The following is a 20,263-nucleotide window of genomic DNA, read 5'->3' on the forward strand; positions in this document are numbered from 1 at the left end:
TAAAAGCACAGTGGAGCAGGCAACATTAATGCTATATAGGAAATGCCGGATGGCGGAACCTCCTTCGATATACAACCTGATAAACCAGGAAATTGAATGAAAGAATATCAAAAGACTCATAAAATGGAAAGAAGATAACATCAGAGTGCTAGAACAAATACAGGCGGATGAAGAAATGCTAATCACCAATCTGAAAAAAATCCTCAAAAAACTAAAAGAGTACGACTGGATATTGACTCTGGAAGCTGCAGAAAAAAACTAATTAACTACACACCTGCCGCCAAATGTCAAAAGAGTAAATGAACTCCAAGAATACATCAAAGAATTCCCTTGCAGGAAGGGGAGAGACATGCTGCTACATGCTCGACTAAACCTTCTGCCTACAAATGAGATCTTGGCTATAAGAGGCAAAGCTTCATCAAACTTGTGCCACTTCTGTAACACACAAGAAATAGAATCGATTTGTCATTTACTGCTGAAATGTGCCGCAAACCAACAAGTTAGAGACCCTTACCTAAAACCTATCTTCTCAGATTTTATCATTGCAGATGAAGAAACTTGTTGGGCTTGTTTAATTGGCGGAGAAAAGACGAAATGGCAAATAGCAACATACAAAATATTGGAAGCAGTAAATCTGCCGCGGCCATAGCCTAAAACGAGGGCACATTTTAGCGAGACTGGTTTTTTCATGTGAAATTCAAGACAAACTGCACTTTTGTAAAAATCTCTTTTTTTGATTAAACATAAAATAAAAAAAATAAAAATAAAACAAATAAATTATTGTTATAACTGAATGTTTGTATCTTTTGGAGGTATCATGTATCAAGATTGCATTACCTTGTGGTGTAACTTAACACTCTGTTAGGCAGTTTTAAATATGTGATTTTGTTGATTTTCTGTGGATGAAAATAAACCTGCAGAGAATGAAGATGTCTCAACCTGATTGTAGTTCCATCTGGCTTTCTTTGCTCTCTGAAGCCACAATGAACTGAAAATATCAATTGACTTGGTGGGCCATGAATCATGCTCTGATGGGCTCCGCTGGGCCAGTGGGAATATGTTGTTCATCTATGATTGATGACCCTGGCTTGCAATAATAATCTGTAAACAAACATGTTCTATAATACAATGCAGAGATTCTTTCCCCTTAATGGATTCTTTTAACACATATCAAAGCGCAACATTAAAAAGAACACACCAATAATAATGTTCTCCTATAAAATAATGCAGTGATCATTCGCATGCATTTGCACGTTGTCATGTCAAGAAAAGCATACACTGAATAGAAACATTATCTCAGCACACCAATGGTGGCATGTCAAATGCTCTGTGGTACACACCCTCGTCCCCAAAAACACGGAAAAGGGTGCTTTTTTAAAAGTGTAAACACGGAGGACTGCCTTATGTAGGCTTTTTCCAGAGTGATCCAAATGTAGAAGCATTTCCCATGAAAGAACCAGATTGCCTGAAAGGAATTTTGGAAGCAGTGAAAATAATAGGAGCAGAGCTTCCCTGGCACAGCTGTCTGATGCTGTTTATGTTCTCACCTGCCCTGGGCCTGTAAAAAGACATGTCAGAACTGAGTACAACAACCCGAAGGCATTCAGATGTATGTCCCAAGAATTAGTTAAACCCCACATCGAAATTGAATGTCTTTTATCGAATCCTTTGCAAGCTCTGTCACTAAATGGGGACTAAACCTGTAAGGGGACATTTGGGGAGGGCATGTTCTTCTCTGTGGTAGCCAAATATTATTTAATCCCCAAATGTTCACAAAACAATTTATGACTGGATATGTAACTATGGTCCACCTAGTGGATTACAGCTTTGCCGGAATTGATAGACTTCTTGACCTGTAAAACTCATAGTTAACATAAAAAGATATATCCTGAACACAGTTGTATTTCCTTGAAGGTGGAATAGGAAGGTTGCTATTTGTTCCCATGTATGCCTAAGGAAATAATGTATATTTAAATAACCAATGCCACAGAAAAACAAGGATTCAGCCATGCGTAAACTCCTGGTGCCAATTAAAATGAGGTGCTAATTCATTTCCTATCTCAAATGTACTCTCATGGTTGTGTGACCCTTTACATGAATCTTGATATTCTTCTCTCCAAAATAAAAGCTTTTATCCTAAACCCAAGCCAGTAGGCACAATATCCACAAATACCATACCCAGTAATTTTGTGTCTGTCTCGAAACTAGAAACCAACCATGCCCAACATTGAGTGGAATCAGCCCCAGAATAGGAAAGTTATGTTTGAATTTAATGTTTTCTCAGATGCCAACACTTGCCGATGATGTTGTGATAAAGAATTATGTGAATTATATATTGTAAAGTTTCGTACACAATGTGTTATTCTTTCATATTCATATTGCAGAAGATTGAATATTTTTGACTAAATTGGTTATTCAGTCTTTGTTCTGAATGGATGGATGTTTGTGCGCATTGTTAATATAAACATTATTGAGATAATAGCAAACAAGTTGTGTTTGTTTTTTGTAGACAAGCTACATTCACTTTTAGAGGAGCACATTTGAGTTGGTGTATTATTTTAAATAAAACAGAATATTCAGATTAAAAACAGCTTTTTTCTTGTCCCAATATTTTTGAGCGGGATTGTTGTAGTTGAGAATGTGAGATCAAGGGACATTTTTCTATAAAAAGACTCTTCAGAATTGAAATATATGACATAGATTAAAGCCGTTACACACACATGTTATGTAACAACTGAAACATGCATGCACACACACAAACACTCTTTAACCTACATTCACATTCATTGTCATCTACTGCTTCATCTTCTGCTTGAGGCAATGGCATCTGATGCAGAAGGTCCAGTGAGGCCTACGGGCAGCTACAGCAGATCTCACCATAGGTAAACCAGATGTAGCCATAGGGGAAAGACAGGTGTCACATGGCACACCAGCAATGGTGGGAAATGTCTGTTACCAAGCAATGACGAGGTGCACCTACACACACGTTCTTTTAATGTAAGTGTCAGGGCAGAGAAATACGGGGAAGGAAGCAGTCCCAATGGAGAGAATTCACCTTCCCTGACCCGACAGGCTCCACCATTGTGAGGCAGATTATTAAACTACTGATTATTCACACAATTAGTGCTGATCATGTGATACTGCTGACCTTGCACAACCAGGCAGGTGGTAGGGAGTCTCTGGCTGGACAACCGAAACAGCATTCTAATTAAGGTGCCTTTGATGCTGAACTTAATGTGGGCAATGATTTTCACTCTTATGCTAGTACTGTTATGTCTTCAGAGTACAGCTTGAGGTAGGAGCCAGAGAACATTTTATCAAGAACACCCAAAATGAAATATGCATTCAACTAACTAGTGAAGGCAGTACACGTCTACATCTTTGGAAAATGATCTCTGGCAGAGAGCTTTGCATGGCTGTGCTGAATGATCTAGAATTGTGACAACTGTCAGTTAGCATGGCACCACAGAGCACAATTATGTCTAACCGCTGAAGGAGAGTTCACACTTTTACGGAATATATAATATTACTGCCTCATGAAAATTCAGTTTGTAGCTGCAAAATTGGTTGATATTATCAATAAAAAAAACTGCAATACATCAAGGAGCAAGTTACTAGCCACTGCGCAAACCATCGCCCAGATGGTCACAAACTTCTAGAATGATACTATGCCACTCACAGACTTCATCAGCCTTTCGATCCTCCTGGTTACCAGTATATTTCTGTTTCCCAGGGCTCACTTGTGGATCAGATTGTCTGACATCTTCTGTGGTGTCAGTGGTCATATTTCTTGGGCAGCACGACGGATTGACTAGTGGTCCCGGACAGTCACAGGATTACCCTCATTGGTAATTGTCCTCATTGGGTTCAGCACAGCTCAGGGTGTGCAGGGTCACTGTCCCTGTGCAGGGAACCAGTTCAGTTTTGTTTCTGAGCGATTTAGTAGTATGTGGTGGTGGATTCCCTGAGCCGGCAGTATGTGTTCTCCTGGGAGTGGGAGCTGTGCCAGGAGGTATGTTGGCCTTTGATGAGACCCTCAAGTGGACCTTTTAGGCTTCAATGCCAACAGGAAGGGGAATCTGTTGTGCTCCAGGACATTTCCACTGAGGGCACTTGCTTCTCCTGAATGCATTTCCACTGGTTGTCATACCACAAGTTTTCAGGAGGTTATGAAGGCATGCATCCACAAGGATTCCTATTATTCCAGATTGGTCAGAGGATAGAGTACTCTGATCTCCTGGAAATAAAAATCTGTCCTTCTAGAGGCCTTCTTTTGAGGGTTACTATTCTTTCCTAGTTAGATGGTTGCGTCCTCCATAACAACATCAGAACAGTCATTCCTTATGCGTGCCCGAGAATCTGAGGTACAGGAACTGGGACAGTCCAGAGGACTTTTTGGAAGGCTTTCTTAAAGCCTGGTGGATCGCCACAGATGTACTTTATAGCTGTCTGACGTTTTCTTCAGAGGTTTTCTTCATAGTGCAGAGAAAAGTATTGGGTCCCCTCTTGTTCCACTGTATTGGCTCTTTTCTGCTTTATCTGGGTCAAGTATGTTTTCAGATTGCTATAGTAAAAGGAGGCTGAGCAGATAACAGAGTTACATGTCTTGTTTTCCATTCATACTTTGATCCAATTCTTAAAGTAAGAGGGCGGGTAAACAGACTTCCTTTGATGCAGTGGATCCCTTCTGGGACCCCAATCTGGGCCAGGTGTTCGTTTGGCAAAAAAGAGGGGTGTTTGAACCCCTGCATTTGTGTTCTTCTTGACACCCAATAACTATGATGTATCCCATAGAAAACCACCACCCCCTTAACACAGTCCCACTCACTATTCACTTAGACTTAAAACCGTCAATATAAAACAACTGCCAAATTATAAGTAACCCGCAAACCAACTAACCACTCAGGAACCAACAAGGAAGGGTGACAAAATCCACTCATTGAGACATGAAGGCTAATGCCTCTATGATGCAATAACATAAACACCAAAGACCCAAGCAGAGGAACCCAAAGGAAAAGAGAAAAAAAAGGAAATTAAATCATAGAAAGAACTTCACATCAACAACTACGACACTTGAAACAAAGCTACAAGACTCTGCAAATAAAGAGAAAAACCTGAGACTCACTGGAAGAAACTGGTAACTGAGAACTACAAAAACACATCCAAGTAATGAACAGAAAACCCAAGGAGTGACACAAGGAGTACCTCAAATCAACAAGTACCATCATTGGCACAAAGTCACAGGAATACACTAAAATAAAATAGCAAACCACAGATTCAGAGGAAGGAATTTGCAACTGTGAAATACAGCAAAACACCCAAGTGTTCAAAGGAAAACCACTAGAAGATGTAAAAAGACAGAATATACCATGCCACAGAAGAGGATATTAGAAAATACAGTAAGAGGATAAACGACTTGGAATCACACCAGGCTACCACGACAGGATACCTTGACACAGCAATGGAACGCACACCCATGCGCTCAACTAAAATAAGAGCCACCATGAAAACCAGAGAAAAGTCACTCTACATAACACCTTACGTGTCAATAGACCACCTGCCAGAGCAGCAACCAACAATCACAAACCTAGACATATCAGCAGGATATCAGGACTCCAAAGGGAAAGGCAAGAAATACAGAGAAGATAAACAATAGGACATTTTTATTGAAAGCATTTTATTTGTATTGAATGTATTTAACTGAAACTGCTTATGCTGAATAAAGGTCTTTACAACAACAACAATAGGAAACAAGACCTGCATGCCATGCATCACACAAAACAAAGGGGACCATCAGTACCATCAACATGAAAGAGAAGAGGATACAGAAGAAGAACAACAGGGGAAAGCCTAACCAAATTACTTAAAACCTAACCAAATTACTTAATGATGAAACAGACCCAATAGAACAAAACTAGCAACCAGATGACAATGTGCATCACCAACAAGACCATCACAGGAACAATCAAAGACAAAACAGGTCACCATAAAGAAAATAATATACTGCCAACTAATCAATGCCAAATCTATGCCCAAACACACAACAGAGATATATGATCTACTTTGCTCCTATTCATAACGGAAACCTGGCTAGCTCAAAACTACAAAGTCATACTACACAGCTGTCTGTCTCACAACCTTAAGTCCATACAGAAAAACGGAAAATGATAAAAGAGGAGGACTTCTGATGCATACAAGGAACATCCAAAAATAAGAACAGCCAATCCGCTGAACATCTTGAACTGCAAATCCTTCATTCTGCACCTGACATCAGACCGACAAACACACCAAACATTTATACTCCTCTATAGGCCCCCGACCTATAACACAACCTTTGTAGACACTTTTGTAGAAGCAGTCACTAACATGGCCAATAAACATGACCACCTGATCATTCTTGGTGACTTCAACATATGGTTCGAAGAAGAGAACGCAAACTTGCAGAAAACACTAACTAAATAGCTTGAGACATTGCAACTACAACAAAGGGTTAAAGGAGCCACACACCCTAGATTCAATCTTTTCCAATAAGAATCTGATCCCAACAGCACCCCAATCAAATATCTTGGAATTGACCACCTCATTGTACCCATTGTGGTCCAAATACTATCAAAAGCATCCAACAAGCCCTGAAATAACGCCACAGTGTGTAAAAGAAACTGGAGAATTGTCAAAAGCAGTGACCTGGAGGAAAAACATGCATCCTCAAAGCCATTGATCACCACCCTGAATGCAACGGACATAGATGAAAGAACAGACATAATGCTGAACTGGATGATGAAAACAAAAGATAACATTTCACCAGAAAAACACACCCAGATGGTTCACGCCGCACCTCAAATCAATGAAAAAAACAAACCTGAAACTACAACAAGAATAGAGGAAAAACTATGACCAAGAAAAAAGAATAACATTTCAAAAACAGATCCATTCATGCAGAGCAGACATTCTGAAAGTAAAAAAAAAGAAATATTACAATGAACGAATCACAAAAGCCAAAAGCATTCAGAAAGAATTGTTCAACATCATACATGAGATAAGAAACCCCCATGGGTGAAATAACACACCAATGCCCTCACAAAAACTATGCAATGAGCTTGCATATCACTTTAGGAATAAAATCACAAACATACAATGAATCATATAAAGTAGACAGACCCATCTGACCACTCTCTTCAACCAACCCCTGAATCACAGACCAGGCTGGACCTCTTTCCCCAAATCTCAAGACAAAAATTCATCAGCCTAGTGAACAAAAGCAAGACGGCAGGTTCCCCAACCGATCCCTGTCCACCAGACATTTACAAAGCGATCCTTGCACAGGGAACACCATCAGAGTACTACTTAAACTTCTTCAGAATGTCACTTTCAATGGGAAGTATAACCAAAATCCTTTAAATCGGTCTACATCAAACCACTGCTCAAAGATACAACGGGTGATATTGAAGACCTCTTAAACTAAACTACAGACCCATCTCAAACATTCCATACTGGGCAAAACTAATAGAGACCTAGGTTTATGAACAAATACTGGAACACTTTGAAAACAGCCAGCTATTAGATCAGGCACAAGTAGATTTTAGACCCATCAGAGGAACATAGATGGCACTCCTCTCTATATGGGACGACCTAAAGACCAATGCAGACTCCAAAATGAACTCTGTCAACCATAACAACGTTGTCAAAATACTTGAAGCAACACAGCACTCCTTTGGATTTAATCTTTCCTGTCTGGAAGAACAGAAACAATATGGCAAAAACCATTCAAATCCGCATAACAGAACACCACTTGTGGGGTGTCCCATGGCTCCTCACTAGCCCCACTATTATTCAACATCTACCTTATGCCCCTAATCAGCCTCATCAAAAGACACAGCCTCACAGGCTGCATTTACATAGATTATATGCAAATCATCTACAAAATCAATGGCAATGAAGAAGAGAACCCAGCGTTAACAGACCGTCTCTAAGAACTCTACCAATGGATGAACACTAGAACCTTAAAATTAACCCAGACAAAATGGAAATGATGATTTCACCCAACAACCAAGGAAACAACCAGGACATCCCATGGCCCACAGAATAGGGAACCACACCTTAACCATCCAAATTAGTCAAAAACCTTGGAATCCTCATGGACGAGCTAACACTAGAACCACAAGTCAATGCGATAATGAAGAAGTGCTTTGTCCATCTGCACACTATCAAAAAGATACTATACTTATTTTCCTTCATGCACAGAAACTTGCCATCATTTCCCTCATCATGTCCAGAATAGACTATGGCAACCGTCTATACCCTGGAATGCCAGAATACCTGCTGAGGAAACTACAATGAATACAGAAGGCAGCCACCAGACTTCTCCTCAAACTCTCCCCCGAAGAGAACACATCACGCCAGCCCTAAGGATGGTACATTGGCTATGTGTCAAAAAACAAATACCTTCAAAACAATGTGCATAACACACAGAGCAATTCATGCCCAGGGAGCAGAATTCATACAAAAGAAAATCACAATCTACAAACCAGCAAGAATACTTAGATCCAGTAACAACATCCTCCTAGAACCTAAACTCTATGCGAGGAAGAACTTGGAGGATCAGCCATCTCTTGGATAGACGTAAAACTCTGGAACACCCTCAGGAAAGAAATACAAATTACGGAGGGCAATCTACAATTCGGAAAACTTCTAAAAACCAGGCTCTTCGGCACCAAAGGCGAGGATAGCACCTGAACAACAGCTATGCACCACGAAATGAGCAAACACACGGATAGGAACCCCATGAAACCCTTGACTAGCCGAACACACCCAACATGAACTGAGACCAACATAATGGACCTACCCCATCAACATGACCCAATGCGGTAAACCATGCAAAATCCAGCAAGAGAAACCTACCAGAAATAATGGGAGTACAGGCATTAATGTACTTCAGAAAAATCTATCATTCTAACTACCTGATATGACATGACTATCAGCATTTAGCCTATTAGCATAGGTTAACCTTATCCGGCATGTCGCCTAACTGTGTAAACTAACCACATTCTACACTCAGCATGTATGTGTAGGTTAGCCAGTTTCTGCATCTGGTATAATAATATAGCTAAGCCGTATGCTCCCTGCTGTGCCCTGAGACAGGCACTACGTAACATCTTTAGCATGCAAGGTTTGGCTCCCCCAGACAGATTGCTGGGGTGGGAAATGTATCAAACTTCGATAAACTGTTGGGGCAGAAAATGTATAACAACCAGATGTCTACAGATGGGAAGTGTGTTGCACTGGGATGGATTACAGGGGGGCATGGGAGATGTGTCACACTTGAATGGGCAATTGGGGACTGAAAGTGCACCAGACTTGGATGGAGTGTTGGGAGAGGGAAGCCTGTCAACCTTGGATGAACGGTTAGGAGAGGGAGATGTATCGCACTTAGGTGGATTGTGTGACGGCAGAAACTGTGCCGCAATCCGATGGAATGTTGGAGGTTGGGAATATGTCTCGCTTGGTTGTATTACTGGAGGTGGGAAAGGCATTGCACTTGTATGAACTGTTGTGGGTGGGAAATGTGTTGCATTTGGAGGGATTGTTGGGGGAAGGAAATGTATTGCCACTAACCAACTGTACTAAAAACTCACCTTTATGCATACGCATACTCGAACTCTGAACTAAACACAACCACTCGTCTACTGCACCAGAAAGCACACACACTTCACAACACTAGACCCGACATGAAAACAAACCACACACAATCACACCTCAACACCATATGACGACTACCGACCAAAAATGCACCAATGCTCTGTGACCTGTTTATCCGTACTGAAGCTGCCAACAGCACATCAAAGCTCTCTTGCTCTTCTCCCTCTTAATCCCACTAACAAACCATGCAATCCTCCTTCCTTTGCAGACCCGCCAGAGCACCAAGAGACCACGCAAGTGGCAGGAGTGTGCAGTACAAGACCCATTAACATTAACATTTTGTTAAAAATACTCTGTCAGATGGCAGTAAGCAAAATATTTGAATCACACATTTCTTTACTATCATAAACAGCTGTCAGTGAAACGTGTTTTGCAATTACTTTGAATGACACTGAAATTATATGTTGCTGTAAAACACTGTAGAGCCTCACATTGGTGACAACCCCCCTTTTAAGGCTTTTCACATAGTGACAAACAGCAATTCATGATTCTTCCTTCAGGCCCTTTCTTTTGGATTACTGACCTTTAGCTGTACACACATTTTTTGTATCCAGGTTTGTCTTATGCAGGTGTAAAACTACATCGAGCTTCCTGTGAATATGTATTGTACAGGTTGACATGTTTGTTTAATAACTGTAAAATGTTCTCCTCCTTGAGGAGGAGATAATTGCATTTGGACATTCATTACGTCACGTTGACCACAGCATCTAAAATAGAACAAGAGTCAAAAGCAGAGCAGGACACGACACCACTTCTATTTTTATTTGATTTGCATCTTATTTTATTTTGCTGTTTTATATTGTGCCTAATTGCCAGCAAATCTGCTTTGAAGCACCCTGAAAAGGGTGGGGTGCTCTGGAGCAGTGGAGGAGGGAAGGAATACGGAGTTGTTAACCATTCACAGACCAAGGTGCAAAATTCCTGGTTGTATTAGGCAAAAATGTGAATTGCAAATATAACAATAATTGAAACATCATTAGTGCAAGTGTATGAAATTAGTCTTGATTCAACTTTGGACCGCGGTTAGGCTGGTGCAGAATGGGGGAGTAACATCGATCGATATATAGGCTTCTGCCAGAGAGTTTAGCGGATGTTATTGGAACTTATTGAGTGAGTGCAAAAATGTAACCTCAGAGGCCTGCTTGAAAAGCTGACTTTTAAGGGTGTTTTTGATTGCTGAATTTGGGTTCTGTTTTGATTGCTTCAGCAAAATGTTCCATCGCTTGGCTGAAGCAGCCAATTGTGTTCTACCAACATGTGTGCATCTTGTGGAGGGTGGTGAGACCAGATTGTATATCATCATTGACATCAGGGATCTTTTTGAGACCTATTTTGTAATCCCTTTTTAAGGTAGAAGGACCTTTTTTTTCCCTAGGCTTTAGTGGATGATACACAGACTGTTCAACATGATCATTTGTTTGTTCAATTGGTAGCCAGGGAAGGGCTTTCAGTGCTCGGGAGAGGACATTGAATGGTTTAAGGGCTAGGTTGAGTCAAGCTGCTTTGTTCTGGATCAGTTACGGTTGATGATAGTGGAGTTTTTATTTGGCCAATTTACATGCCATTACAATAGTCAGGTCGAGATACTAGTAGGGTTCTAATGACTTCACCTTTCTGGGGTGTTCCATGGTAGTGGGACAATTTTCTTCATGATATACACCCCGCACTGAGTCTTTTGTGAGACTAGGTTGATTTGAGGCTGAAAGTTAGCCTATTAGCCAAAGGCACTCACAGATATGTTGCTTCACCCAGTGATGTCGAGAACAGGCCTGTTAGTCATTGACATTCAGAAGAGAAGAAAAGGATTATCTCTCTTTTAAATACAGTCTAGTAGATGGTAGTGTCTGTTGTCCAGTCCTGGAGGTATTGAAGTAGTGTTGCGTTGAGATGTGAATATTTTAAGTTAGATAAAAATTATTTTATTGAAGTGGCCAATGGTCTGACATAAACAAACATAGACAGGATGGGATGGAAGCCTGCAAAAGACATCAGATTTAGTCTTCTGGGTAGTCCACTAACCACGTAGAGGCACTTCCTTGAATAGCTAAATGTTTTGTAAACTTTGTATCACCTGTTGGTGATTAATAATATCATACATCACGGACAGTTCAATAATTATTCGAAACTGGTTGGCCAAATGCCTGGCTCCTGAACTGCTCTAGTACTGAAGTCGAACGGAAGAGCACACAGTGTTGCCAGAGCTCCTCTGAAGGACTGCACGGATCGCAGCAGTCAAACCGGAGTGGTGCAAGCAGAAATGTCCCCAAAGACATCCACAGCAACACCAGCGAGTCAGAAGGAAACCCCAAGGCATCCCAGTGGGTCGGCCTGGAGCAGGTGACCCCGGGGAGCTCTGCAGGAGACCGCTAGATGAGAGTAGTAGTTTTGAATTTCGAATGGATGAACTGAGGAAACCTATGTGCATCAACAACGCTAAAAAACCTCATTTTTTAAAATAAAGGCGAATTAGAAAATCTGGGATTTGACTTAAAAGTGTATCCGGTAACCCGCATGGGACAGAAACACGTAAGCGAAGACAGGAAGAGGCCAGGAAAATCAGACACAAAGTCTAGCAATCAGCAAAATTTCAATGTTCAAGAAAAGAATAGTCATAAAAGCCCTGTGGCAAAAGAAAAGACACAGGAAACTCAAAGGCGAGTAGGGCAAAAGCTGTTGATCCCTAAAGAAAACATCCATCACAGTAGAGCAACGGAGACAGAAGACACAAGAAAGACCCACAGAGTCAGGAAAACAAACCTACAAGAGGAACAAAACCAACAACAACAAAAAAAAAAATGGAGAGCAAACTTACAGCAAAATGCGCCCCAATGAAAGGAATATGGTCCTGGTTGCCAAGAGCGTGGACAGAAAAAAAGCAAAAATAGCAGTTCATCGGAGATGAGCACATTCAACGGGAAAGACCTGATTCAAGTCAACAGAAACAGATGATAAAAATGTGCTTGTGGAACACGAGAGGGCATCTTCATCTGCTAACCACGAGCGACATGAAATTGGGGGCATATGATTTGATATGCCTGCAGGAGACCTGGCTGTGCGAACCACCGTCCATGAGAAGGTATGACCTTATTCTGACACCAGCCAAACAGGGCCGTTTAGGAAGGCCATCATCGAGGCTATTGATCGCCTGCAAAAATGGATGTGGGATCAGACTAGAAGAAACTTTGATCAGCAATTTAGCGATACTAATGGTGAAAGCCTCATGGACCCGCAAGGTAAACAACAAGGAAGGGTATGAAAAAACAACACTAATAATAGCAAACATCTATTGGAACCCTGCGTCCATAGAAACAACCATCTTCCTGGAAAAAATAGAAGAAGCAATCGATGAGGCCTTGGCAGGTCATCTAGCAAAATACTTCCTGATCTGTGGTGACTTAAATGCCATCTGCTCTGCAACACCCAGAATTGGAAAAAATCAAGAAAGTAGATCAATAGGAGAACAACAGGGGAAATTATGGACCCGTCTGATGGACTCGAGAAACTTACACAATTTGCACAAAACTTTCCCAGATCCAAAGCGCCCGCCGTCATGGGAAAGAAACGATGCTAAGGCAACAATAGAACATATGTTTGTAACAGAACCGATTTTGGCTGTAACAAAATCCTTTGAGATAACAAGAGTAAGCGCCAGTGATCATAACCCTCTTTCGACTACTAGGGAGTCAATAAGCCCTCCGAATGACAATATGGAAACCAATATTGTCATCAACGGGCAGGGAAATCGCCTAAAATTATCAAAGGAGTCCATTGTAGAAATAGAGAACAGATTCAGCTCTATGACGGAGATAGCGGATGCGAATAAAATAAATTACATTCCGCTTTTAACGAAGTATAAAAAAACGACACTTGCCAAAAAGATCGGTGGAAATCCCCCAAGGCATGTGTTTGACAAACCTTTGGTTGATAAACACCGCATTCTCCGACAAATCCAACATAGAGCAAAAAAAAATGACACACCGGAGGCTAAGGAAGTAGCAGCAGCCGCAGTAAAACACTATAAATCATGGGTAAAAGGACACAGGATAAACCTTTATCAACAAGATTCAGAGAACATCTTAAAAATCATAAGTGGCAGAAGTACAAGGGAATTCTGGAGCACTCTGAGAGCTACGTTTGATGTTCAAGAAAAATCTTTAACTAGTGAGGTTGGGGAAGTAACATGGGTAAAACATTTTGAAACAATGTATTTGGCTCCAATGACACCGACAAGTCTACATCCAGAATGCAAGCCCGGCCCATGGGTAAGAGTGGATGACCAACAGGAGATCCGATTAAAGATCTTAAGCTTGAAGAACTCAAGAGCCCCATGGCCCGATGGGGTCACTAATGTGGATCTAAAAACAAATCCGAAGAAGTGGGCCAGTCTATTGAGTAAAATCTTTGAAAAATGCACGGATTTAAAAACCATACCGCTGTCATGGAAATCAGCAACAGTGGTACCCATTTTTAAGAAAGGTGACAAAAAGGACCCAGCCAACTATAGACCCATCGCGTTTCTTGATGTAACAGGGAAAGTGTTTGGCTCGATGCTGTTAGATCACTTTAAGATCTGGGCATCAAACGCTCTGTGTGAAGACCCCTTTCAAACGGTATTTAAGAAAAACATGGGCACGGCGGCAAACATACTATTATTGAACGTGCTGAAAAACAAAGTTCTGGAAGGAGGACCAAATATTTTTGTTGCATTTATCGACCTCACCCAGGCCTTTGATCGCATAGATAGGTCAAGGCTCTGGTCAAAATTGGAAGCGTGGGACTGTCCATCTACCCTGTTGAACCCAATCAAGGCATTGTATTCGGACACCAGCATGCGAATCCGTTTGGATCAAAACGGATTACTATCAAACCCGATTTCAACAGCAAGAGGTGTGAAACAGGGGTGCCCACTGGCCCCGGCTTTGTTCCTGGCATTTATTGGTGACATCAACTGCTCAGATACAGAAATACAATCTTTTCCACCAAAACTTTGTAAAACTCCTATAACGAGGCTTCTTTACGTGGACGATTTGGTCCTATTGGACCATACCCCCATCGGACTACAGAGAGAAATGGCCAATTTACAGATTTATATGCAAGAAAACAAGCTGGAAATAAACATAAAAAAACCTAAACTGTTGACATTCGAGGCATCCGCCAGAAAAAGGAAAAGAATACGTTTAAACCTCGAGGGCGTGCCGATCGAAACAGTTTTTGACTTCAAATATCTTGATGTCATATTAGACTGCTCAAAACAAGACAAAGCTATGCAAACATCATTAACATCGAAAGTCAACAAAATGGCAGCCCAAGCCAGGGCCATAGACAGAAAGTTTGGCAGATACTCGCTGATTCCAGTGCGTGAATTTTATAAGAAAAAGGTGATGCCAACACTAACATACGGAGGAGATGCAATGATAAACTTGCCATCGAACATCTGGGCCAAAATGGAGGCAAAGTTTTGGAGGAAAGTCCTCATGCTACCAAATTCAACGCCAGGTGCACTAATTCGCAAAGAGCTTAGTCTACCGTCTCTTAAAAGCACAGTGGAGCAGGCAACATTAATGCTATATAGGAAATGCCGGATGGCGGAACCTCCTTCGATATACAACCTGATAAACCAGGAAATTGAATGAAAGAATATCAAAAGACTCATAAAATGGAAAGAAGATAACATCAGAGTGCTAGAACAAATACAGGCGGATGAAGAAATGCTAATCACCAATCTGAAAAAAATCCTCAAAAAACTAAAAGAGTACGACTGGATATTGACTCTGGAAGCTGCAGAAAAAAACTAATTAACTACACACCTGCCGCCAAATGTCAAAAGAGTAAATGAACTCCAAGAATACATCAAAGAATTCCCTTGCAGGAAGGGGAGAGACATGCTGCTACATGCTCGACTAAACCTTCTGCCTACAAATGAGATCTTGGCTATAAGAGGCAAAGCTTCATCAAACTTGTGCCACTTCTGTAACACACAAGAAATAGAATCGATTTGTCATTTACTGCTGAAATGTGCCGCAAACCAACAAGTTAGAGACCCTTACCTAAAACCTATCTTCTCGGATTTTATCATTGCAGATGAAGAAACTTGTTGGGCTTGTTTAATTGGCGGAGAAAAGACGAAATGGCAAATAGCAACATACAAAATATTGGAAGCAGTAAATCTGCCGCGGCCATAGCCTAAAACGAGGGCACATTTTAGCGAGACTGGTTTTTTCATGTGAAATTCAAGACAAACTGCACTTTTGTAAAAATCTCTTTTTTTGATTAAACATAAAATAAAAAAAATAAAAATAAAACAAATAAATTATTGTTATAACTGAATGTTTGTATCTTTTGGAGGTATCATGTATCAAGATGGCATTACCTTGTGGTGTAACTTAACACTCTGTTAGGCAGTTTTAAATATGTGATTTTGTTGATTTTCTGTGGATGAAAATAAACCTGCAGAGAATGAAGATGTCTCAACCTGATTGTAGTTCCATCTGGCTTTCTTTGCTCTCTGAAGCCACAATGAACTGAAAATATCAATTGACTTGGTGGGCCATGAATCATGATCTGATGGGCTCCGCTGGGCCAGTGGGAATATGTTGTTCATCTATGATTGATGACCCTGGCTTGCAATAATAATCTGTAAACAAACATGTTCTATAATACAATGCAGAGATTCTTTCCCCTTAATGGATTCTTTTAACACATATCAAAGCGCAACATTAAAAAGAACACACCAATAATAATGTTCTCCTATAAAATAATGCAGTGATCATTCGCATGCACTTGCACGTTGTCATGTCAAGAAAAGCATACACTGAATAGAAACATTATCTCAGCACACCAATGGTGGCATGTCAAATGCTCTGTGGTACACACTCTCGTCCCCAAAAACACGGAAAAGGGTGCTTTTTTAAAAGTGTAAACACGGAGGACTGCCTTATGTAGGCTTTTTCCAGAGTGATCCAAATGTAGAAGCATTTCCCATGAAAGAACCAGATTGCCTGAAAGGAATTTTGGAAGCAGTGAAAATAATAGGAGCAGAGCTTCCCTGGCACAGCTGTCTGATGCTGTTTATGTTCTCACCTGCCCTGGCCTGTAAAAAGACATGTCAGAACTGAGTACAACAACCCCAAGGCATTCAGATGTATGTCCCAAGAATTAGTTAAACCCCACATCGAAATTGAATGTCTTTTATCGAATCCTTTGCAAGCTCTGTCACTAAATGGGGACTAAACCTGTAAGGGGACATTTGGGGAGGGCATGTTCTTCTCTGTGGTAGCCAAATATTATTTAATCCCCAAATGTTCACAGAACAATTTATGACTGGATATGTAACTATGGTCCACCTAGTGGATTACAGCTTTGCAGGAATTGATAGACTTCTTGACCTGTAAAACTCATAGTTAACATAAAAAGATATATCCTGAACACAGTTGTATTTCCTTGAAGGTGGAATAGGAAGGTTGCTATTTGTTCCCATGTATGCCTAAGGAAATAATGTATATTTAAACAACCAATGCCACAGAAAAACAAGGATTCAGCCATACGTAAACTCCTAGTGCCAATTAAAATGAGGTGCTAATTCATTTCCTATCTCAAATGTACTCTCATGGTTGTGTGACCCTTTACATGAATCTTGATATTCTTCTCTCCAAAATAAAAGCTTTTATCCTAAACCCAAGCCAGTAGGCACAATATCCACAAATACCATACCCAGTAATTTTGTGTCTGTCTCGAAACTAGAAACCAACCATGCCCAACATTGAGTGGAATCAGCCCCAGAATAAGAAAGTTATGTGTGAATTTAATGTTTTCTCAGATGCCAACACTTGCCGATGATGTTGTGATAAAGAATTATGTGAATTATATATTGTAAAGTTTCGTACACAATGTGTTATTCTTTCATATTCATATTGGAGAAGATTGAATATTTTTGACTAAATTGGTTATTCAGTCTTTGTTCTGAATGGATGGATGTTTGTGCGCATTGTTAATGTAAACATTATTGAGATAATAGCAAACAAGTTGTGTTTGTTTTTTGTAGACAAGCTACATTCACTTTTAGAGGAGCACATTTGAGTTGGTGTATTATTTTAAATAAAACAGAATATTCAGATTAAAAACAGCTTTTTTCTTGTCCCAATATTTTTGAGCGGGATTGTTGTAGTTGAGAATGTGAGATCAAGGGACATTTTTCTATAAAAAGACTCTTCAGAATTGAAATATATGACATAGATTAAAGCCGTTACACACACATGTTATGTAACAACTGAAACATGCATGCACACACACAAACACTCTTTAACCTACATTCACATTCATTGTCATCTACTGCTTCATCTTCTGCTTGAGGCAATGGCATCTGATGCAGAAGGTCCAGTGAGGCCTACGGGCAGCTACAGCAGATCTCACCATAGGTAAATCACATGTAGCCATAGGGGAAAGACAGGTGTCACATGGCACACCAGCAATGGTGGGAAATGTCTGTTACCAAGCAATGACGAGGTGCACCTACACACACGTTCTTTTAATGTAAGTGTCAGGGCAGAGAAATACGGGGAAGGAAGCAGTCCCAATGGAGAGAATTCACCTTCCCTGACCCGACAGGCTCCACCATTGTGAGGCAGATTATTAAACTACTGATTATTCACACAATTAGTGCTGATCATGTGATACTGCTGACCTTGCACAACCAGGCAGGTGGTAGGGAGTCTCTGGCTGGACAACCGAAACAGCATTCTAATTAAGGTGCCTTTGATGCTGAACTTAATGTGGGCAATGATTTTCACTCTTATGCTAGTACTGTTATGTCTTCAGAGTACAGCTTGAGGTAGGAGCCAGAGAACATTTTATCAAGAACACCCAAAATGAAATATGCATTCAACTAACTAGTGAAGGCAGTACACGTCTACATCTTTGGAAAATGATCTCTGGCAGAGAGCTTTGCATGGCTGTGCTGAATGATCTAGAATTGTGACAACTGTCAGTTAGCATGGCACCACAGAGCACAATTATGTCTAACCGCTGAAGGAGAGTTCACACTTTTACGGAATATATAATATTACTGCCTCATGAAAATTCAGTTTGTAGCTGCAAAATTGGTTGATATTATCAATAAAAAAAACTGCAATACATCAAGGAGCAAGTTACTAGCCACTGCGCAAACCATCGCCCAGATGGTCACAAACTTCTAGAATGATACTATGCCACCCTCAGACTTCATCAGCCTTTCGATCCTCCTGGTTACCAGTATATTTCTGTTTCCCAGGGCTCACTTGTGGATCAGATTGTCTGACATCTTCTGTGGTGTCAGTGGTCATATTTCTTGGGCAGCACGACGGATTGACTAGTGGTCCCGGACAGTCACAGGATTACCCTCATTGGTAATTGTCCTCATTGGGTTCAGCACAGCTCAGGGTGTGCAGGGTCACTGTCCCTGTGCAGGGAACCAGTTCAGTTTTGTTTCTGAGCGATTTAGTAGTATGTGGTGGTGGATTCCCTGAGCCGGCAGTATGTGTTCTCCTGGGAGTGGGAGCTGTGCCAGGAGGTATGTTGGCCTTTGATGAGACCCTCAAGTGGACCTTTTAGGCTTCAATGCCAACAGGAAGGGGAATCTGTTGTGCTCCAGGACATTTCCACTGAGGGCACTTGCTTCTCCTGAATGCATTTCCACTGGTTGTCATACCACAAGTTTTCAGGAGGTTATGAAGGCATGCATCCACAAGGATTCCTATTATTCCAGATTGGTCAGAGGATAGAGTACTCTGATCTCCTGGAAATAAAAATCTGTCCTTCTAGAGGCCTTCTTTTGAGGGTTACTATTCTTTCCTAGTTAGATGGTTGCGTCCTCCATAACAACATCAGAACAGTCATTCCTTATGCGTGCCCGAGAATCTGAGGTACAGGAACTGGGACAGTCCAGAGGACTTTTTGGAAGGCTTTCTTAAAGCCTGGTGGATCGCCACAGATGTACTTTATAGCTGTCTGACGTTTTCTTCAGAGGTTTTCTTCATAGTGCAGAGAAAAGTATTGGGTCCCCTCTTGTTCCACTGTATTGGCTCTTTTCTGCTTTATCTGGGTCAAGTATGTTTTCAGATTGCTATAGTAAAAGGAGGCTGAGCAGATAACAGAGTTACATGTCTTGTTTTCCATTCATACTTTGATCCAATTCTTAAAGTAAGAGGGCGGGTAAACAGACTTCCTTTGATGCAGTGGATCCCTTCTGGGACCCCAATCTGGGCCAGGTGTTCGTTTGGCAAAAAAGAGGGGTGTTTGAACCCCTGCATTTGTGTTCTTCTTGACACCCAATAACTATGATGTATCCCATAGAAAACCACCACCCCCTTAACACAGTCCCACTCACTATTCACTTAGACTTAAAACCGTCAATATAAAACAACTGCCAAATTATAAGTAACCCGCAAACCAACTAACCACTCAGGAACCAACAAGGAAGGGTGACAAAATCCACTCATTGAGACATGAAGGCTAATGCCTCTATGATGCAATAACATAAACACCAAAGACCCAAGCAGAGGAACCCAAAGGAAAAGAGAAAAAAAAGGAAATT

This window comes from Ambystoma mexicanum, chromosome 4p, assembly GCF_040938575.1.
Source record: "Ambystoma mexicanum isolate Mex_15411 chromosome 4p, UKY_AmexF1_1, whole genome shotgun sequence".
In the NCBI taxonomy this organism is placed as follows: domain Eukaryota; kingdom Metazoa; phylum Chordata; class Amphibia; order Caudata; family Ambystomatidae; genus Ambystoma; species Ambystoma mexicanum.